At 41.7% G+C, this 23,953-nt stretch overlaps 1 protein-coding gene across 1 annotated transcript in view; it reads right to left on the reverse strand.

The window, feature by feature from the left end:
• Nucleotides 1-23,953, reverse strand: part of LOC138504992 (astacin-like metalloendopeptidase) — a 226,577-nt gene that overhangs the window by 102,700 nt on the left and 99,924 nt on the right. The window lies entirely within an intron of this gene.

Consider the following 23,953-nt stretch of genomic DNA (forward strand, 5'->3'; position numbering starts at 1 on the left):
TATTCAGTAACCTCTAGGTAAATTATGAGTTGTTCATCCTTTAGCTGTGATTTGAGCACTGACAAGTCTTCTTCAGATTGTTTAGATTAATACATGGTGTTCTTCCTCAAGTCATGGCTATTTCTGCTTCATTTAGAATGAGTGGTTCTCCAAGTGATTCTTGGCTTCCTGTAAGGGAAGGTTGACTGCATTCAGGAGTGTCTTTATCTAGTAGAGTTTCAATGTCTTCCTCTTGTTGGCGTTTATTGTCCAACATTTGTTTGCATTGTTAAAAATTGACATTTGTTATACTGCTTTCATTTGTCCTGAATGCAGCTACAAATGATTCATGGTCACCTAATAATTCTTCTTTTCTCCAAGGTTTGAACAGTTGCAGCAGGATCATGTAATACATTTCTCTATGTTGTTGAGACTTTAATAATAACTTAATATGATTAATTAGACAGGAATTGCTAAGTTATACTAGGCTTCCTCAACAAGTTGAGGATGAATATTTGCCAGTTGTCTCATCTAGCATAACTTCGTTTTGTAGGAGTACTTTGGGCTATGTCGTACAGGCACATGTTTTCCAAAGCAGTTCTTCTGTTTGGATAATATTTGTAAATTAAATTGTGTTTTAAAATGCCCTGTCTGTTGGGATAATTTGTGGTAGGATTTCATTACCCTTTTTTTGTGATGAAGCTGGACCAAGGTTTAGCCAGACAATACTTTCAGACTTCCCATTTAAGTAACTTTAATTCAGACTGTTAAAGAGTCTGCAGCTTCGTAGCACTTGCATTCTCTATGTGACAGAACTTTTATACCAAAGCGGTACCATTTTTGTGGCAGGGTTTTGTCAGATGATATGTCATCCAAAAGGTCTTTTAGCTCTGTCTTCTCAACTTTGGTGATATAGGCTGTGACATTTCTAGCAACTGCAGAGGAATTATCTGCAATGAATTGTATGTCTATATTTGCATTCCACAAGAGGGCAATGATCTTAATATTGTATGTGTTTTTAGGGGACTTACCTTTTAGACTGTTTCTCACAGAATACATTAAGCTATTTACTTGTTCTTTGGTGGAAACTTGTTTAGTGAAGACAAAGCAACATTTGGTATAGTATTTACCTTTGTTTTTTTGACATCGGCAGTATTTGCCACACTTATATTTTTGGAAGCGCACAATGTGTGTACGTAGGCTACTATGTGTGGTTTCTGAATGGATCTCACAGGTAATGTATTTTTGAATAAATTGTAAAACAGTGGCATCACTGTCATGGCCAAATGCGGGACCATCTTTTATGCACAAAAGCATGCAGATGTGTGGTGCTCCTCTGAATTGTTATTCCTTTCACCAAAAGAAGTATTCTACTTCTCAGAGTGGATGAGGTAATTTTTTTGCCGATGAAGTGCAGCATGGCAATCCATTGATGTTGAATGTATCTTGAAACTTTGGCTGGGTCAAGAGAACAGGGTTCCCTGGGATTTTATGTCTATTCCCTCTTTATTTTGGTTTTCAGAGAGTAAAAGAAAGAATAGTTTTCTAATTGTAACAATGGCCTTTCACAATATATTAGCCAATATTATTCTTTTTGAATCAACAACATTTATTTTACTCTTTGCTCATTATATTGCAACATTCACATTCACTTGATTCCCATCTAAACACCACCATTACAACAACCACTGTTTTCCTCAAAACATCATATTGTCCCTACTTATTCAATCACACCACCACTCCATTATTCACTAACCCAAGCCCATAACACCTGTACAGATTCTTACTCTTACAACCTTCCCAACTACACCCATCATCCCACACCACAATCACACAGCGCTCTCTTCATCTGCACAATCACACCCATTCACCCATCCACAATTCATGCACATACATTCCACAACTTTCAAACCCAAACTTTTTTTTTTCCCAAGAGACAGAACAGAATGCCTACTAAAAAGCAACTCAATAGGAAACAAAGAGATAAAAGAGCATTTAAGAATAAAAGCAAGCAATATAGTCATCCACCTCTAAATAATGTATAGCAAACATCAAAGGAAAACAGCTAATAACCTCACTCAACAAAACGAAACTAGTGACCACTAAATAAAGTATGACCCCTCTTCCAAAAACTAAAAGTAAAACAAGATGTACAAACAAAATCAGACCTACTAATGAACCTGTCACTGTATCTACCAATGTTAACATAGCCACAGTAAAGCATTCAAAAACATTTATTTTACAATGACTGTTCCACCATAGAGTTTTTCACAATCTTATGAAGACAGCTGAAAAGTAATGATCTATCCTTAAAAACTACTGCAGAAGAGTAATCATCAAAGCTCTAATTGACAGCGCGTATCTACTAAAGAGAAAGCTGTTTATATTGATTTTAAACAGAATGAAACCACTAACCAAATTAATCAATACATTAAAAAATGTACTTCTAAACACGAGCAATGTAAATATAGATACCCTTTCAAACTTATGTGAAGATGAATGGGTTTGCACAACCAGCACAGAACCATATTTCATAAAAGAGAAGAAAACAACCCAATTGCCATAGAAGGTAATGGCCGAGGGTTTGAAATGGTAGGAGACAGCATTGTGGCAAAAACAACCCTTATAGAAAAAAGTCCACAACAAACTTTCAACCAAATATTCCTCTCACCCAAGCAAACCTACAAGTGTATAAATGACAGGCAGCTCAATGTATAATGTACGCCAACAATACTTTAACTCTTTACAACAATTCCTCAATCACTATGTGAAACTAAAAGACAAAACTAAAATTAAAACTTTACAAACCATGGACTCTTGTCCAGAGCGCAGCCACACTGGACTGCAAGGACATTCATTCGCATACATTTCAGGAACTCCTTGCAAACGCATCTTCCACCACATCAAAATGTTAGCAACACAACATTCTGCTATATGGAATCTTGAGCATAGACTACACAATGCAAAATGTCCTGCTCTAGAACTGCAAAATGTAAATAACATTCTCCTACATGGAACAGCCAAATAACTCCTTTGTGAAATAGAGCACTTTCAAAGTAAATACTTTGGAACACAAGTAGACTTAGAAAATTCAGTAACTCCAGAAAACATTAGCAGAAACCTCACAAACAACAATCTGCTGAAATATCAGACCAAGTATGTGTCTGTTTTCCCATAACATTTTATAAAAAGAGGACACAACTATTAGATATGACCCACAAAGTAGAGGACAATGAGGAATCCCAATGGTTCCAATTAGCTTTACATATAAAAGAAGAAAATAAATGCTAAATAACAGACCCCTCAATGGTTTGCACATACTGCAAATCAAAGCTTGACAATAACTAAATGCCATCACATGCTATTACTAATAACTATTCCCACTTCCAAAAGCTCTTCAACAACTTAACTTGTATGAGAGCATTATAATACAAACAATATAACCATTTCAAGCAAGCTATAATAGGCCTTAAATATTTGTTTTATTGTTGTATTGATTAATTAAACCTGTTAACAATTTACACAAACTTGCTAATTTTTTTAAATAGGAATCATCATTTTTACAATCAACACACATTTTTCCTTAAAATTCATAAAACAAAATAGCCATAATAAATCATTCAAGAACCTAAAATATGCCTTAAAGCAAATTGCCTCCATCTGAGTTACTAAAAGGCATCCGTGACAAAGCAGTATACTTGCCACTAGATCTTAAAGAAAATGTACAAACTCTAGGAGAACAACGGCCAATAGACCAATCTTTGATTATACTAGTTAATGGTGTACCAACAAAAGACAAACACATTTGGCATCCCATCATTGAGTGTTTTACAATATAGTGCTCACAGTGAATTGCAGGCCAGTCAAACAGCCAAACAAACACATGCAAATAGTAAAGCTGCTATGCGGTAACGGTTTAAATAGAGATGAGGGTGGTAAATAATTGAACTGAAAGCTGACACGTGCTTCACAAAGCTAATCTTTAGAGATGTTAGCAGTCAAACTAGATAATGGAAGTTAGGAGAGCTTGTGAATGGGATGGGTCAGTACAGGTGCACGCTCAAGGGCAAGGACAGTGTTGACTGCAGGAAGTGAGGTGAAGTCCTTGATAATGAGGGGAGGGTGGTCCAGTGCTAAGGGGTGAGAAGAATGAGGGGGAAAATTCAGGGGCAGCATAGGTTGGGCGTGGGTTTGAGGTTAAATACAGCATTTGTGAGAAATGTGTGGGATAGTGAGTATCAGGGAAAAGATATAGCCACAGTTGGATGAAAGCCCCTGAATATATTTGAAGACTGAGGGGAAAAATGTGAGGACTGGTCAATGGGTCATAAAAAGCCAGCTGGAAAAGGCTGGGAAGCCATGGACGAGAGGAAACGGAGTATTATCCCAGTAACACAATGCAGGTCTTTGTTTAGGGGGCAAAGCATTGGAGAGAAATGATCGGTTTGAAGCTGCAGCAGTAGTCAAGTCTGCCGATAACAAGGGGAGCGATGGGAGAGTTTGGGCAGATCTCACTAATGTCTATGATGCTCAATCTTGCAAAGGTGGCCGTAGGGGCTGAGACGTGGTGAAGTTTAATTTTGATGTCCAAGAGGACACCCAGATTCAGAGTCTTTGGGGCAGTTAAAGTGAAGATCTCAAAGCATGAGTGCAGAACAGAGCAGGGTAGAATCCCTCTGCTACTCAAAGTCCGCACGCATATATTTACATTCTGGAGAATCGGTACTGTTACGAGCACTTTGAAATTGATCTTCTGCTATCAGTATAGGCCTCATAATGCAGAGGGCTGTCTCAGAGAGCAGCCCTGTAGCAATCTGGTGTCCTGATGCTGTGTTCCAAGTAATGTATAATAAGTGGACTTCCATAGACACATTATGAATAGGTATTCATTTCAACAGCAGCAAGATTACGTTACAAGACATTGCATGATTATAATTGTTATTTTATAACGTGCTTAATACCGGAGATGAGTTTGGGATTCAAACCTGTGTTGTTATGCGTTGTCTTGCTTTCAAGACAAACGTGTTGCCCCTGAACTATCCTCCCAGCCACTGACGAAGTATTCACAAAGGAGCCGCATAAAGGGGGAAAGCCTTAACCTGGGTCTGCCAGTACAGTAATGCTGCATGATGCAATGCACAACCTGCATCATTACTCTGTTCCATATTAGCACAAGGGAAAGCCTTGCACTCGTGAAACATGCTTTGAAGGAATATGCTTTTGTAATAGGGCGCTTTTTGCCCTAGAGACAGCCGTGAGAAAATGTCACATCAACATTTATATGTGTATGAAACAGTTTCCAATATTTGAACTAGTTATTTTGGCCTTCATGTTTTGTGTTAGAATTCGATCATAATTTCCTAATTGAAACAAAGGCAAACCCCCATTTTACATTGTAGCTTCATATAACATATCAAGGGAATAGGAAAATGGTTGAATCGGTATTTGCACAAAAGTGCTAATATTCTGCAAATTGAATTTGTGATATGTGTCATACTGCACACAGGTTGCATCCATAGTGTCATGGTGTGAAAAGAGATGTTTATTAGCACATTTGCCTCCATTTGGGAAAGCACCAATCTGCTACACTGTCCTAGTGCTTCTGCTTCTTTGCCCTTCTATTTCACCCTAGTTCATCTTCTCTCCTAATCCTTATTTTTATTATTTTTATTTTCTCTAAAGTGCAGGCCTATCTTCAGAGAAGGGAGCACTCTATAGAGTGTGGGTAGCCAGCATTTAGACTGGCATCTTTTAACAGTGGCACAGTACTGTGAGATCTGTGCATCGGTATGTGCATCCATTGGAGTTAGTCATTGGTCACGTGTTATTTAAAGAGCCATGTTTAGAGAGATTTTCGAAATTGGAGAATTGAAGGGGCATTCTGAGCCGACACCGGGATTGAGTTCCAGAGGGTGGGGGCATGGCAAGAGAAGGATTGTTTGCAAGAAAGTCGTGATTCAAGCCAGCTAGTTGATTTGTGGTGCAAGAAGCATGTACCATTAGATATGTGGTGCTTATCCACCAGGTATGCTGGTGTGCTACCCGTAACTGCTTTGTAGATGATGAATGCAGACTTCAACAATATCCTGTGCTCCCGTAATACGATGTGCTGAAGCATGGTGGACTGATTTTAGGGCAGCCAGCTGTCAGAAGATCATTTCCCCCATCGATGTGAAAAACCACCAGGGCATGAACTACTGCCCGGAAGTCTTGCGGCGGTATGAAAATGTGACTTTTTGAAGGGTAGAGATTCTCAGCGAGGCTATTTGGGCCTTCTAGGCTATGTAATAACAGGCTGATGCCAATGGTAAAACCTAATGATTTTGTAGAGCCTGAGAGTTGTGGATCAAATCCTTCTAGTTGCATATCATTGAGACATTGTTGGACAAGTTGTTTATTCGCAGGCAGACCGATGAGGACACATTCAGCCCTGGATGGGTTTAGTTTGAGGTAGGCAGTCGATATGCAGGTCTGGATGATGGCTAGGTAATCACAGAGACAAAATGATGTCCTGCACACTATTTACCCTCATGTACAACTGAGTTTTGTTCACGTTTTGGTAGATGGCTATATTAGGGATAATATTCTAACTCTATTGGATTTCAAAACGACTATTGTAGTTCTATGGATGTATTTTGTAAATATAACTCTGATGGCATTTTTGAAGTGTGTTGTAATGATATGATATGATATGATATGGTATGGCATTTATAACACGCCTGTACACAAGTGTTTCTAGGCGTGAAAGAGTATGAAGAGTATGTTTAAATTAGTTAGATGCCCATCGGCATATTCTAACTCTTTTGGATTTCACAAGTGCTAGCGTAGTACAAAGGATGTATTATGCACGTATATATGTGATGTCATGTTTGAAGTGTATTATAATAGAGGGTATTTTTAAAGTAGTTAGATACCCATTGGTGTATTCTAATTGTGTATTGTAGTATACTTTGTGAGTACATTTGGGTTACAAGAATAATAGGTAGGTGTTTGTTAGATTTGCTCATAACCTATGTTTTAGTGGAGTAACAAAAGTGTTGTTACATTCAAACAAATGACTTCTTTTTTTGACATATGCAGGATTGTGGCCTGAAGTGGTTGTGGCACCACTGTGGTAGATTATGCCTACTGTTGTGAAGGTTATCTTGCCAGAGATACTTGGCTATGTGTAAAGCTGAACCTACTGTTATTTGTTGTACCATCTGCATTGTAAGTACAGGTATGAGATATTGACTATGTCAGATTATTTGTATGCTGGAGCAATTGTCTAAATTGAAAAGCATAGTATGCTATGATTTGCATTCTGCAGAAGCTGGTGAAATGGAATTCATTCAGAATTTGGTATGGATACATACACACATCATCTATTGGGGATGTGCTCTTGTGAAACATGGCTGCAGAGACTGCTAATGTGTTTCCACGTATATCCAGAAGATTTCATTTATAGGGATGTTTTTGGTTTCTATTACTTGTAGAAACTTCATTAGGAATTCTTGTGGATATTCCTGTGTGTTTATGGTGAATGTTACCATTCCTGCACAGTAGTCCAATGTTTGCCTTATACCTGAGACACTGTAGGCACTGTCAGGATTATTTGTGGCATTTATATGAAGGACAAGCATTTTAAAACACAACTTGTCCAAGCCGTTTAAGTAAATGTAGTGGTGGCAAGTGGGAAAGAAGATTGATTTTTACATTTGCATAGCAATTTACTCCAGTTGTGTTGCTGAATGTAAATGGACCAGAGAGTTGTGCCTTTGCATCCTTTGATGGGCCTGCATTTGTTTTTTTGACAAGAGACATTTTTCACTGTGTCCTTTGATGGGCTTGCAGTTGTCTTTGGACTAGAGAGTTTTTGTGCTTATATTATTTAATTGATCAGAAGTTGTCCTTTGTATTTTTAGTTGTATTGCAGGGGGATCTGGTAAAGCTTCTGTTTTAATTAATTTTCTTTTTAAATGTTTTGCTTTTTGAAGTAAAGTGTACACATCTAGATGGGTGTAGAGTGCACATAGCCTGTGGTATTCTAGGAGGCCAGGGATGTCAGTGTTGACTCTGTTTGCATTACAGTTATCTAGGAATAGATCATCAAGTTTATGGAGACCTGAAAGAACTACATAACTCATACCTTTTTGCCAATGTTCATCAGTGCATGGTCTGGAGTTAGACCTTGCGACTTGTGAATAGTGACAGCATATACAAGAGATAGAGATAATTGTTCTCTTTGTAAATACATGTCTTTGAAAAGAAGAAAACCTGCTATTGTGCAGTCTATTCTTTTAACTTCTGCAAGTTTCTCAAAGTGGATGTTGACAAACTGAATGTTGTTGTCATGTGGATATGTTTGGAAGCCAACAACTGTACCAATTGCTTCATTGACTGAACCTTGATCCACAAGGTTATGTTTTAGAATGACTGTGCAGTGTAGACACAGATTTAATAGTTTTTCAAATCCACCTGTGTTGGAGATATCGTTTTCTAAGATGTTTTAGTCATGTTTCTGCTTTTTGACAGATGACGCATAGGGAGTGACATGGTGTACACTTCTAGTTTGTTGGTGGAGCTAATAAGCACTATGGGTTGCATTTCTTTTTGCAACATTGCATCATTGAATTGGCTACAACATGCAAGTGTTGGCACTAAGCAAATTCATTCTAGATGTTATTCAGTTAATTGTTTCATGACATCAGGGGAAGATGTTTTTTTTCCAAACAGCTCATGGATTATTCTAGATTTTAGGATGGACTTTTCATTTTTAGTAAGCAGACCAGCTCTAATCATGTTTAAAATGTTAGCATTTTGTAGATCTGTAGACTGACGCATTTAGTTGATGCGTTAGTTCTTTGTACTGAAAATGTTGCCAAAGATTTATATTCCTAATGCTGCCAAGTGTATTGCAGCATTGCTTGTGTCCCAATGTTTTGAAAATAGGTTGACCTTTTACAGATCTTAACTGTAGGAGGTCACTAAAAACAATAATGTGTTTTCCTCCAAACAGTTATTTGTATTCGGTATAGGACTTTTTGCATTCTGAGATTATTTAAAGCCAGCCTGAGGTTCATGAGGTTGGAAACAATGCTTACTTCATCAACCAGGAGGACTTCAGTAGCATCTTCTGCTAATCATTTCGTGGCATTCTAATCTGTTTTGGTGTTTTACTGGGAGCAGAAGTAGTGTAATTTTACACCTCCTATGTTGTAGGCAGCCAGACTTGCAGGGCTGTTGCAACAGCTGGATGGTTGTTGTGTTTTAAGTCTTATAGAAATGTCCTTACTATTTTAATTAAGAAGGTTTTGCCAGAACCAGCTACTCCACTTACATACAAGAGATGAGGATTATACTTTATACAGCTACAAGTTTTAGTTTCATGTATAAGTCAATGTTCAATTTATTCAGTGACCTCTAGGTAAATTATGAGTTGTTCATCCTTTAGCTGTGATTTGAGCACTGACAAGTCTTCTTCAGATTGTTTAGATTAATACATGGTGTTCTACCTCAAGTCATGGCTATTTCTGCTTCATTTAGAATGAGTGGTTCTCCAAGTGATTCTTGGCTTCCTGTAAGGGAAGGTTGACTGCATTCAGGAGTGTCTTTATCTAGTAGAGTTTCAATGTCTTCCTCTTGTTGGCGTTTATTGTCCAACATTTGTTTGCATTGTTAAAAATTGACATTTGTTATACTGCTTTCATTTGTCCTGAATGCAGCTACAAATGATTCATGGTCACCTAATAATTCTTCTTTTCTCCAAGGTTTGAACAGTTGCAGCAGGATCATGAAATACATTTCTCTATGTTGTTGAGACTTTAATAATAACTTAATATGATTAATTAGACAGGAATTGCTAAGTTATACTAGGCTTCCTCAACAAGTTGAGGATGAATATTTGCCAGTTGTCTCATCTAGCATAACTTCGTTTTGTAGGAGTAGTTTGGGCTATGTCGTACAGGCACATGTTTTCCAAAGCAGTTCTTCTGTTTGGATAATATTTGTAAATTAAATTGTGTTTTAAAATGCCCTGTCTGTTGGGATAATTTGTGGTAGGATTTCATTACCCTTTTTTTGTGATGAAGCTGGACCAAGGTTTAGCCAGACAATACTTTCAGACTTCCCATTTAAGTAACTTTAATTCAGACTGTTAAAGAGTCTGCAGCTTCGTAGCACTTGCATTCTCTATGTGACAGAACTTTTATACCAAAGCGGTACCATTTTTGTGGCAGGGTTTTGTCAGATGATATGTCATCCAAAAAGTCTTTTAGCTCTGTCTTCTCAACTTTGGTGATATAGGCTGTGACATTTCTAGCAACTGCAGAGGAATTATCTGCAATGAATTGTATGTCTATATTTGCATTCCACAAGAGGGCAATGATCTTAATATTGTATGTGTTTTTAGGGGACTTACCTTTTAGACTGTTTCTCACAGAATACATTAAGCTATTTACTTGTTCTTTGGTGGAAACTTGTTTAGTGAAGACAAAGCAACATTTGGTATAGTATTTACCTTTGTTTTTTTGACATCGGCAGTATTTGCCACACTTATATTTTTGGAAGCGCACAATGTGTGTACGTAGGCTACTATGTGTGGTTTCTGAATGGATCTCACAGGTAATGTATTTTTGAATAAATTGTAAAACAGTGGCATCACTGTCATGGCCAAATGCGGGACCATCTTTTATGCACAAAAGCATGCAGATGTGTGGTGCTCCTCTGAATTGATATTCCTTTCACCAAAAGAAGTATTCTACTTCTCAGAGTGGATGAGGTAATTTTTTTGCCGATGAAGTGCAGCATGGCAATCCATTGATGTTGAATGTATCTTGAAACTTTGGCTGGGTCAAGAGAACAGGGTTCCCTGGGATTTTATGTCTATTCCCTCTTTATTTTAGTTTTCAGAGAGTAAAAGAAAGTATAGTTTTCTAATTGTAACAATGGCCTTTCACAATATATTAGCCAATATTATTCTTTTTGAATCAACAACATTTATTTTACTCTTTGCTCATTATATTGCAACATTCACATTCACTTGATTCCCATCTAAACACCACCATTACAACAACCACTGTTTTCCTCAAAACATCATATTGTCCCTACTTATTCAATCACACCACCACTCCATTATTCACTAACCCAAGCCCATAACACCTGTACAGACTCTTACTCTTACAACCTTCCCAACTACACCCATCATCCCACACCACAATCACACAGCGCTCTCTTCATCTGCACAATCACACCCATTCACCCATCCACAATTCATGCACATACATTCCACAACTTTCAAACCCAAACTTTTTTTTTTCCCAAGAGACAGAACAGAATGCCTACTAAAAAGCAACTCAATAGGAAACAAAGAGATAAAAGAGCATTTAAGAATAAAAGCAAGCAATATAGTCATCCACCTCTAAATAATGTATAGCAAACATCAAAGGAAAACAGCTAATAACCTCACTCAACAAAACGAAACTAGTGACCACTAAATAAAGTATGACCCCTCTTCCAAAAACTAAAAGTAAAACAAGATGTACAAACAAAATCAGACCTACTAATGAACCTGTCACTGTATCTACCAATGTTAACATAGCCACAGTAAAGCATTCAAAAACATTTATTTTACAATGACTGTTCCACCATAGAGTTTTTCACAATCTTATGAAGACAGCTGAAAAGTAATGATCTGCCCTTAAAAACTACTGCAGAAGAGTAATCATGAAAGCTCTAATTGACAGCGCGTATCTACTAAAGAGAAAGCTGTTTATATTGATTTTAAACAGAATGAAACCACTAACCAAATTAATCAATACATTAAAAAATGTACTTCTAAACACGAGCAATGTAAATATAGATACCCTTTCAAACTTATGTGAAGATGAATGGGTTTGCACAACCAGCACAGAACCATATTTCATAAAAGAGAAGAAAACAACCCAATTGCCATAGACAGTAATGGCCGAGGGTTTGAAATGGTAGGAGACAGCATTGTGGCAAAAACAACCCTTATAGAAAAAAGTCCACAACAAACTTTCAACCAAATATTCCTCTCACCCAAGCAAACCTACAAGTGTATAAATGACAGGCAGCTCAATGTATAATGTACGCCAACAATACTTTAACTCTTTACAACAATTCCTCAATCACTATGTGAAACTAAAAGACAAAACTAAAATTAAAACTTTACAAACCATGGACTCTTGTCCAGAGCGCAGCCACACTGGACTGCAAGGACATTCATTCGCATACATTTCAGGAACTCCTTGCAAACGCATCTTCCACCACATCAAAATGTTAGCAACACAACATTCTGCTATATGGAATCTTGAGCATAGACTACACAATGCAAAATGTCCTGCTCTAGAACTGCAAAATGTAAATAACATTCTCCTACATGGAACAGCCAAATAACTCCTTTGTGAAATAGAGCACTTTCAAAGTAAATACTTTGGAACACAAGTAGACTTAGAAAATTCAGTAACTCCAGAAAACATTAGCAGAAACCTCACAAACAACAATCTGCTGAAATATCAGACCAAGTATGTGTCTGTTTTCCCTTAACATTTTATAAAAAGAGGACACAACTATTAGATATGACCCACAAAGTAGAGGACAATGAGGAATCCCAATGGTTCCAATTAGCTTTACATATAAAAGCAGAAAATAAATGCTAAATAACAGACCCCTCAATGGTTTGCACATACTGCAAATCAAAGCTTGACAGTAACTAAATGCCATCACATGCTATTACTAATAACTATTCCCACTTCCAAAAGCTCTTCAACAACTTAACTTGTATGAGAGCATTATAATACAAACAATATACCAATTTCAAGCAAGCTATAATAGGCCTTAAATATTTGTTTTATTGTTGTATTGATTAATTAAACCTGTTAACAATTTACACAAACTTGCTAATTTTTTTAAATAGGAATCATCATTTTTACAATCAACACACATTTTTCCTTAAAATTCATAAAACAAAATAGCCATAATAAATCATTCAAGAACCTAAAATATGCCTTAAAGCAAATTGCCTCCATCTGAGTTACTAAAAGGCATCCGTGACAAAGCAGTATACTTGCCACTAGATCTTAAAGAAAATGTACAAACTCTAGGAGAACAACGGCCAATAGACCAATCTTTGATTATACTAGTTAATGGTGTACCAACAAAAGACAAACACATTTGGCAACAACTAGTCGAGATAAACAAAGTTAAACAGGCCCTACAATAGCTGAAAGTAAACAATGAATACTACAAAGATGTAAACTTAGAAGAAAACCTAAGAGAAACCACCCAACTATTGCAAGATTCTCTAGCAACTGGCCAATTTGAATGTGTGGATCCTGTTACTGCAGCCAACATTTAAGACCATTATACAATAAACCCACTACACTACAAAGACTCGATTGAAGATGCACTAGAAACTTATCAAATGTGTCAAGCCAAAGGATCCCCAATGAGCATATGAGAAAAAACTGTAGAAGCAGTTCCTTGTTCTCCACTGTTACCTACAGAAAAAAGGAGGAAGATATGATTAAAAATCCACACAAATGAGTGCATCAGAATATTGCACTTTACGTATGTGTTCTGAAGACCCCACATTCAGACATAATGTAGAAAACATTTTCCACCTCTTGTTCGAAAGTGAACTAGCAACTCTAGTATGCTACCATCAGGAAAGCTGCATAGCATGAACCCAGCGTGCGATTCCTATAGAACTGTCGCATTCGGAGAGCCCAGCCTGGCAGTAAGTATGGCTTCTACGCGAATGAAGATAATTGGGAAACTTTACAACTGCAAACTGGAGCGCCTGACAGCCTCCAGCTGACACAACGAGCCTACGGCTAAGAGCGGAATCCCCACTCTTAAACAAAGCGCATGAGCAGCGAAAGGCACAGGGAAAGAGCTGGCAGCTCACACCTCACAACCCTTACAAGCCGAAGGAAGTGCTTTTAAGCACACAGGCTTTATGAAAAAAAATACTGGTGTTAGCCATAGGCAAAGAAAAATTAAAAATTAAAAAATACATATGTAAGGGGTAAGAAACAAGGCCTAGTACAGCATAGTACTAGCACACATGAGATCATTCTACTTTCCCCTACCGTCAGTGCCAACGCTGCAGTGGGCATTCACAGGACACTTTAAATGGTACCAGGCACACAGCACTTTGGCGACATGTCTGAATTTGAATGGAGCGAGGAGGAGCAATCTCTGGACCTCGCCTACAGCTTTAAAGAAGTGCTGCTGGGGTGCTCATTGTAGACACTGTTGTGCAAGGGATGAAATCCTTACAGGAGAGGCTGGACACTCTAGAGTCCATGCTGAATCACCCCCAAGAGAGCTCTATATAGAAAGACAGTATGCCCATGGAACCCTCAGCAAGATGCTCAAAGCAGTGTGATCAGACCCGCAAGAGGAAGACATCTAATGACCCCCCCCCGGGTCGACCATATAGGGTACCTGAAATGGCCCCAGAGGCTGCTGATGCGTTTGCAAAGCTCAGAGACCCGTTCATGCAACTATCAGCAGTGCCAAGCCTCACAACCCCCTTCGAAGGGGAAGAAAATATGAGCATAGACGACCCAGGCTCAGAAGAGGAGCCAGTACAAAATGAATGATCTTCTCAGAATGAGAAGGGACGGAGGAAGATGAATGGGTAAAACCTAGTGGAGGAAAGAAAGCCTGCAAGGAAAAACACCTGGAAAGAGCCAGCGGAAGTGTCAGACATGTTGGACCCAGACAATAGTAGGAACTCAAGGTCCTCGGATTGGCAGCCTTCCCCCAGAGTGGCTAGATACATGGCACTCAGACTGAGAAAGGCATTAGACAAGGAGGTGAGGCAACGCCTGAGGGCGGAATGCCCCCGATTGGACCAGCCAGGAAAGGTGGCAGAAACACCAGAACTAGATCCGAAGATGCTGGCATTTGTCCCAGCAAAGATACTCGTAATGGGACAGCTAGATCTTGGCATAGCTGCCAGGAGAAAGTTCTAGATATTTCTGGACCGCTGGCCAAGATCATGGACCTGGTCGAGAGGGCCAAAGACACCGGGGAATAGATTGATCACAAAGCCCTCACAATTTGGACACAGAGAGCAGTATGCCTACTGGGCAACGCCAACTGTGCCATCTCATCAGAGAAGAGGGGAGGTCTCCTGCTTAAAATATACACAAATTGATCGATCTAACCTCCTATGAAGCCGGGGAAGCAGCCCAAGGCCTCCTCTTCGGGGAGACATTTGGAAAGGAGATGGGCCGGTTCGTGGGCACTTACCCCTCTCTAGAAAAGGCCCAAGCGTCCATACGCAAGATCTTCCCGGGCAGAGTTTTTGCTGGGACAGGCCGCTATCGGGGTCGAGCGGCCGGTTGCTTTCATGGAGGCAGAAGGACCCAGAATCCCAGAGTACAGTATTGTTCTTCCCGACAATACAACAATTCCTGAGGGGACGCAGAGGCAGAGGAGCAGGCTGAGGCCAGAGTTTCACACCAGGTGAGAGAAGCAATTTGTCCACCAGTGGGGGGAGAACACAGTGCTTTTGGGAAAACTGGTGCAAGCTTTCCAGCGATACATGTGTTTTTCAAACCATCAGGGGTTTCCAGATAGAGATTGTACAGGACCCAATCCAAGAGAGCTGGCCCACAGAAGCGAAGTTAGCGCAAGCAGAGTGAGAGAGCCTTCACCGTGAGCTCTGCCAACTAGAGTTGAAGGGTGCCATAGAGCAGTACAGGTCGACCCCAAGATTTGTGAGTTCTATGTTTCTGGTACACAGAAAAGAGAAAGTGTGGCCAGTTATAAACTTGAAGGAATTGAACAAGTGGGTCATATACCGTCACTTCAAGAAGGAGGCATGCACCAGCTGGGAGACACCTTGAGAGAGAGGGACTGGCTAACAAGGATCGACTTGAAGGATGCTTACCTTACAGTGCCAGTGCAGGTGTAGTTCAGGACCTTCCTAGCATTCGGTTGGAATGGCCAGTTGTGGTGTTTCCGTACAATGCCCTTTGGGCTAGCCTCAGCGCCCCGGGCTTTAACCAAGCTGATGAAGCCAGTAGCAGCAGCTATCCAGGAGAAAGGGATCCAGATGATTAAATGCTTGAACTACCTGCTGTACCTTGCAGAGGATTGCCAAGCGCTACTCTATCAGACTGCATGGGTCCAAGGCCTCCTGGCCTCATTAGGATTCCAAGTGAACAGGGAAAAGTAACAGCTCAAAGACTAAACTTAATAGGATTCATCTTGGACACCAGGAAAGTGACCTTGGAGTTGCCTGTCAGGAAGATCAAAGATATAAAGAAAGAAATCAGAGACTGCATGAAAAAGCAGGAAATATTGATCAGGGAACTAGCGAGGATAGTGGGGATGCTAGCAGCATCGAATCAAGCCATATTCCAGGGACCCCTGCACTATCCGGCTCTTCAGAGGATGAAGATCAGGCACCTGCACCAGGGCTTGAGATATCAGTAGAAGGTTCCCCTGGACCGAGATTATATTTCGGAACTAGAGTGGTGGATGAAGAATATGGATGCCTGGAATGGGCATGCCATATTTGGAGACAGACTGGACCTAGTAACAGAATCAGACGCAAGCCGAGTATTCTGGGGAGAGAGATGTAGGTCTCTAGAGACCGGAGGGAAGTGAAGTGAGGAAGAGCTCTATCTTCACTTAAATTGTTTAGAGCTGCTGGGAGGCTCTTTTGCCATCAGGGTGTTTGCGAAAGGGAGAGTGAGCTCATGTGTCCTACTCAAGATGGACAACATCTTGGTAGTCGGGTAGATAAACCACCTAGGGGGGACGAGATCCAAGTTACTGGCATAACTGGCAAAAGACTTCTGGCATGTTTGCCTGCAGTCAGGAGTGTCAGTGACCGTGGAGTACCTGTCTGGAGAGCTCAACGTGAGAGCAGACTGGAATTTGAGATATCTGACAGACTCCAGCGACTGGAAGCTAGACCCAGAGATTTTCCGGCAACTGAACCAGTGCTGGGGACCAGTACACACCGACTTGTTTGTGTCTCGGCTCAATGCACAAACGGCTAGTTTCTTCAGCTGGAGGATAGATTCGGCTGCTCAGGGCACAGACACTTTCCTCCACCCCTGGATGGGGGAGATTCATTGTGCGTTTCCCCCCTTTGTGATGCTGAGCAGAGTGCTGGCGAAGTGCCACAGAGAGAAGGCAGAGCTGATTCTGATAGCGCCAATCTGAAAATCTCAAGTGTGGTTTATGATGCTGATGGAGATGACAGCTCCTGGGAGGGGAGCACCTACTCACTGACTCAGCTGGTTCGTTTCACCCTCTGAGAGTGAGGGGGACTCTTCCGTTGATGGTGTGCAGAATATCAGGAGACGCCTAAAGTTGCTGGGCATTTCGGCAGAAGCTGCTGAACTAATTGCGCAGTCATGGGCTCCGACCACTAGGAAGAGCTATGACGTGGCTTGGACCATGTGCCAAGCTGGTGCAGAGGGAGACATTTTAATCCCATTTCAGCGCCTACAGTTGCTATTCTGAATTTCTTGGCACATCTCTTGCAAGACGGCAAGGCTTTCAGGACGATTGGAGTGTACAGATCAGCCATTTCTGCAGGTCACTTACCAATAGAGGGTGAGCCGGCAGGAGAAAACCCAGCAGTGAACAGGCTAGTAAAAGGAGCCCGATACACGGCACCTCCGGAGATGAGGTATAGACAGCTGTCGGGCATCACAATAATACTGAGGCTGCTAGCGAGCTGGCCATCAGACAGATACTTCTCACTGAAGCAGTTATCGGGCAAGCTAGAAGTGCTATTGTGCCTAGCCTCTTGCAAACGAGTAGCAGATATGAAAGCCCTGGAGATACACAGGAAGTCATTTGGACCCAAAAGGTTGACTTTCTCGATAGTTAGGAGGACGAAGTGGGGGTCTACCTCGGTTCATTATCCATATTTCCCAAATAACCCTAAATGGTGTGTCGCAAGATGTATTAAAGAATACGAGAGTAGTACGGCAGAGTGCAGGGCTCCAGTCACTACCCAGTAATAATAGTGCGAGGAAGCCATTCCAAGCCTTAGCAACTGCCACCATAGCCAGGTGGCTGGCAGATTTAGATGTGCGAGTATACAGCACACATTCAGTGAGGGGAACCATGGCGTCCAAAGCGTTTACAGAAGGAGTGACCTTGCAAGATATCATGCAAGCAGCAGACTGAGCTAGCAATTCTTGTTTTAAAGAGTTTTATTTTAAGCCAAGTGAGGGGATGGGAACAGCGGTTTTAGAGAAGCTTTGAACAAGCATAATGCTCGCCTCCAGTCTTGACATAGAATGAAGATTACACCTGCTAATTGCGCAGGGATCTTGATTCTATTAAAGACTAGGAGGCGAGCATTAATTTCCCACCCTCGTATGTACTGTGCAAATGCATGATGTTACATTGATGTGAGTGACAGTACAAGGACTCCAACCTGACATTGTTGTTTGTATGATCCTCAGGGGAAGGCCAGAAGAATACCTGAGTATGAAAGTCCTTAGGCATTGAAGCCTATTTGGAGTTAAACGCTGCAACGTGGAGTGTCACATCGGAATCGACGTCTGTTGGAATGGTTCACCTAGTTGGATGGACATAGTTGTTCAAGTTCGAAAGATGTAGTTCAGAGCATCAAAAGAAGAGGAGGAGTCCAGCAACAGGAAGTTGGGCATAAGATGGACTGCCTATAGGAGAACTACAGAGACAATGGGACGTGTAGTTTAATGTTTACGAAGAAAGAGAAAAAGGTGGAAGGGATACACTTTTTCAGTTTTCTTATTGTTTTTGAAACTGCTGAATAGTGAATAAAAGAAGTTGAAGCATAATGCTAGCCTCCTAGTCTTTAATAGTTTAATAATTGAGACTCCCTGCGCAATCAGCAGGGGTAATCTTCATTATACGTATATATTAAACATAATGTCCTTTTAACAACGTTTTTTTCTCTGAATTGAACAGGTTTTTATTAGTGCAACTGAACCATAACGTCCCTTTCACAACGTTTTTTCATTGAGTATATACATTTTATATATATATATATATATATATATTAGGAGTCAGGTCTGGTCACATCACACAGCTGACCAATCAGTCATTGTCGAAAGCTCTACTGCACTCAGATGATGGGCATAGATGGTTATTTCTCCCTGGGACTGAGCCCATGATGGTTTGTGTTCTAGTCCCTGATGACCATGTTGCTCATAGGGAGTGATATGATGGTGCTCAAAGGGCTATATAGCTGATATATTGCCCCAGGGCAAATATCCTTCATTTCATTATTAAAATCAGTGCCAACCCCACCAACTCCCAATCAGCAAATCTGAACTGACCTACTAATGGGCAATGGTCTCCCATTTGGATTCCAGTCCTTTTTAAGCTGAATCGTACTGGAAAATGTGTGCCCCTATAACATTGTAGAATAGGGTGTAAAATGTGTGTATCATACTCCGTTTTCTGATAGGCTGTGATATGATCTGCAAGGATCCCTTTTGACATATGTTTTCAAAAATGTTCTGATAATGCTAACTATACTGGTTCATTGTATAACTCCATCAAAGTGTCATATCGTGCTGCATTTTGATAGGCCATGCTACTTAATGCTGCAATGCACTGATGTAAGGTATTGGCACAATATCGGACCAATGACTGGTGACTGACATGGTGTCCACATCCTTTGTTGTATCATAAGATATTTGCAAGTCTAACTTGTGCTATGCGAAAACATTCAACCTCCTAGTCTAACTGACAGCCACCCAGCTGTGCACATCACCCTTCTACTGACTCATTGTCTCCAGACATCAAGCAACACACAAACAAGCATTCGCCAAACTACCCAACTCTGTCACCCACACTTGCCACCTCTTCATCCATTTCATATGCATTTGGTTTGCATGGCATGCTTAATACCTGCTACCGGCATAACCTTAATGTACATCAAATACAAAGGACACACACACACATCTGCAAGCAGGCAATGATACGTCAAGGTTTATCTAATAGCAACATCCACTGTGCTTTCTCTACTATGACTAACCTGCCCATAAAATCACTTTTTTAAATTGCAGGAACCAAAGTGCAGGATGACCTGCAAATAGGAAAAGATGCACTATAGCAAGGTCTAGAAGCATAACATGACATACCATTAACCTTCATGAAAATAAGGACTGGAAACAGCAAGGGTAATAGAAAGAAATGCATTGAATTGTTACAGACAACTGACATTGCTCTCTTTCCACCTTGCACGTACCAAACTCTCCAACCTTCCAGGGGGAGGTTTTCTCTTGTGTCACTGTTTACATGGGTAGAGACACAGGAGGAATTGTGGGAAAGAGAGCTTTTCAGAGAGACTTAACAACTCGGGGCTGTAAAGGAGAAGACCTTACGTAAATTGGTGCACCGGTGTACACTGTTTTGAACCTTTGTTTGACCCCGAGTGATTCAGGCACACTGAAAGATATCCAAGTTTACTACATCAGCCTTTTGTTTGGGTTTAAGTGTCGCTATGGTATCCAAATATAAGCATGTAGGTTACCAACTCTGAACACACTGGTGTTCTCCATCCTACGCTTCAGAAAGGACAAGGAGACCACACTCTTCAAACTACTGGCTGCACCTGTCAACTTTACTTCTATTCATCCCTTCCAGAACTTCCTGCTCCACTGCTGCCTCTAATCATTCAAACAGTATCGGCTACATCTACACACAAGATGTGAAATCTTGGGTGCTTTTTCTAGTTACAATATTCCATTGCTCCCAGATATGCTATAGTCCCACCTTTGAAACTAATTTGCTGAAAGGCAATTGTGCTACGCTTGTAGATTTTATCTGGCATTTTGCCTAGTTGGGCTATTAGTGGTTTGCCATTTCTGACCACCCTGGCTGCTCATCTCATGTCTGTGTAAGGTGCAGCTATTTGACATGAAGCTATATTTTCTCTCCTTCCTCCTCCTGCAGCGGTCACCATTTTGTGTGCGCCCGCACTGCCTCCAGTTGAAAGGCTAGTTATCTATGTTTACCTAATGACACTTTCGTCTTCTGTTGCATTTTTCCTTCTCCCCTGAGATATTTGGGACTAATGCTTGCTACTACAAGAGAGATGAAGAGTCAGAATCAGGATTTTGATAACTCATTTTTGTAGGGAATTGCTTGCAAGAGAACAGAGAACGGAAGCTTGAGCAGAAGAGACGCTCTCTCTCTGTTCTTCCCTCTGGTCCGACTCACTCTGCAGGGCACACCCTATTTTTTTCTGATCTCCTCAGACCAACCCTCCCTAACACTCTCACCACCCCTCTCTCCTGGAGTGACCACTTTCTCCTTTCCTCCCACCTCTCTCTCCCCACCCCTCAGGCCAAAATGACTCCAGCTCTTCCACCTACCTTCTCGGTCATCCGACCCAAGAAGTGTGTGTCAGTTGAGGCTTTTACTGCTACTTTCGCTCCTCCTTCTGCACCTTTGCCTTACTCACACCCTGACACGGCCCTATCTAACCTTCATCTCTCTATCTCTAACACTCTTGATATCCTTGCCCCTGTCATGAGGATCTGTTTGAAGCCCAAGTCCAAGTGCAACTCTTGGTACAATTCTGACCTCATCACCCTTAAATGTTAGTGTTGGGTGGCTGAGAGGAAGTGGAGGGCATCAGGCACACCCTCTGACAAACTGGCCTGCTGCCTGCTCCAAAGGCAATGCAGACTGTCTGTCCTCACGAAGAAGAGAACCCACACCCAAGCCCACGTCTATGTGGCATCTAACAACTCGGCCAAACTCTTCAAAATCTGCAAGGAGCTGGCCAATCTTGCTGCAGTCTCTACCTCTTCTGTTCCCTCCAGGCCCTCTGCACAGCCTTGGCTTCTCATTTCATCACTAAAAATAAGGACATTCTTTCCACCCTCTCTTCCTCTACCTTCTCCTCCTCCACTCTTGGCCCGCCTGTGGCTGTCTCTCCTCCTCCTTTCTCTTCCTTTCCCTTGTTCACCCCAGACAAAATTTCCAGGCAAGTCTGATCTGTGAAAGTCTCATTTAAACAGGTTCTCCCCTGTTCATCCAGAACCATCAAGGACCACATAAACACCCTTGCTCAAGCTTTGGGTGATTTCTGCAATCACTCTTTGCCACTGGAACCTTTACCTCCCCCCTTCAGCACTCCCTTGTGCACCCCCTTCTATAGAAGCCCTCTGCCAATCCTTCCTCTCTGGCTAACTATCGCCTGATCTCCATCACTACTTTCCTGGGCAAACTCTCTGAAAAGCTGCCCATTTCCCAGCTTAATACGCACACTGAATCTGTTGGTTGTTTCCACGGCCACTAGTCTGGCTTCAGAGCTGCCAAAAGCATGGAATCTGCACTCCTGAACACCTGTGGACACCTGCTTTCTAACCTTGACTCCACAGGCATTGCTGGGGGGGCTGAGGGGGCTATAGCCCAGGGTCTTTTGGTTGTAGACCCGGATAGAAGCTCATGGGTTACAATCAAAAAGGCTGGCTAGCCCCCAACCCCGACAGTCCCAAAATGAGCGTAGCCCCGGATCATTTTTAAGTCCTAGCAACAACCCTGCTTGACTCTAACCTTCCTTCTGTCCTCTTTCTCCTCCATCTTTCTTTTGCTTTTGATACGGTCAACCATGCCATTCTGCTCAATCGCCACCGAGATAACCTGGACATCACTGATCAGGCCCAGGCCTGGCTGACATCCTTTCTCACTGACCGACACTCTCAGGTCCAACTTGGATCTTTCCCCTCTTCTAACACACTCTCTCTCTCTCTCTCTCTCTCTCTCTCTCTCTCTCTCTCTCTCTCTCTCTCTCTCTCTCTCTCTCTCTCTCTCTCTCTCTCTCTCTCTCTCTCTCTCTCTCTCTCTCCTTTTGGTGTTCCCCAGGGGTGTAACCTTTCTCCCTGGCATTTCAACCACAACTTGGCACATCTTGCCCACTGCATCGCTACTTTCTGCTTCGGCTTTCAGTTGTATGCAGATGACATAAAGCTCTCTTTCAGACTTCCCTCAGCCACCTCCTCTTCCCCTTCTCTCATACCAGACTGTCTGGCCACAATTCAGGAATGGTGTTCCGCTAATGATCTCTGCCGTAATGCCAGTAAGATTGAGAACCTCATCATCGGAACAACAGCTCCCTCCTTTCCTCGCTCTCTCTGGTCACCCACGCTAGCCCTCTTCCTGCTCTTACCTGTGAGGCTAAGAACCTTGGTTTCTTCTTCGACTCTACTCTCTCCTTCTCTCCTCACGTCTCTGACGTCTCTAAGAAATCAAACTATCAGCTGCACCTCCTCTGAGGTATTTTTCCTTTCCTCACTTTCCCCCAGAATCTCACTGTCTCCAGAGGTCAGGTCCTCTCTAGGTTGGACTACTGCTACAGTCTGTTTCTAAACCTGCCTACCTCTACTCTCCAACCTCTCCAACCTATCCAGAACAGGACTGCAAGACTTGTCCTTGGACTTAAGACCAGGGATTGTATCTCCCCAGCTCTGCACTAGCTCCCTGTGGCTGCAGGGATCAAGTTCAAGAATCTTTGCATCGTCCACAAGGCTTTCTGGGGCTTGGGACCCCACTACCTCCACTCTCTCTTCCTAAACAGCTCTCTTCTCAAGCTCTATGCTCATCCACTTCCAACTATCCGAGGGTCAGATGCTTTTCCAGGCAAAGAGTAAGGAGCAAATCTCTCTGTTCGGCTAGGGCCTTCCTCTGGAACAGCCTCTCTGCCTCTCTCAAACTTGAGCAGAACCACCTCCGGTTCTGGAAGCAACTCAAGACCTTCCTTTCCGCTTCTGCTTTCTCTCTTCCTCTACCCTGCTGATGTCCTGACTGTTCCACACACTGGTCACCAGGCTACCCGCTGAACCCAGGCTCCTGTATGTCCAGTTGCCCTGGCACTGCCTCTGGGGTCCCTTTACTTGCATGCCCTGATTGAAACTTGGCCTAGTAAGATCGCTGTTATTGTCTTCCCTCTGTTTCCCCCTCTTTTCCTTGTCGCGCCTCAAAA

Source organism: Ambystoma mexicanum, chromosome 11 (assembly GCF_040938575.1).
Source record: "Ambystoma mexicanum isolate Mex_15411 chromosome 11, UKY_AmexF1_1, whole genome shotgun sequence".
In the NCBI taxonomy this organism is placed as follows: Eukaryota; Metazoa; Chordata; class Amphibia; order Caudata; family Ambystomatidae; genus Ambystoma; species Ambystoma mexicanum.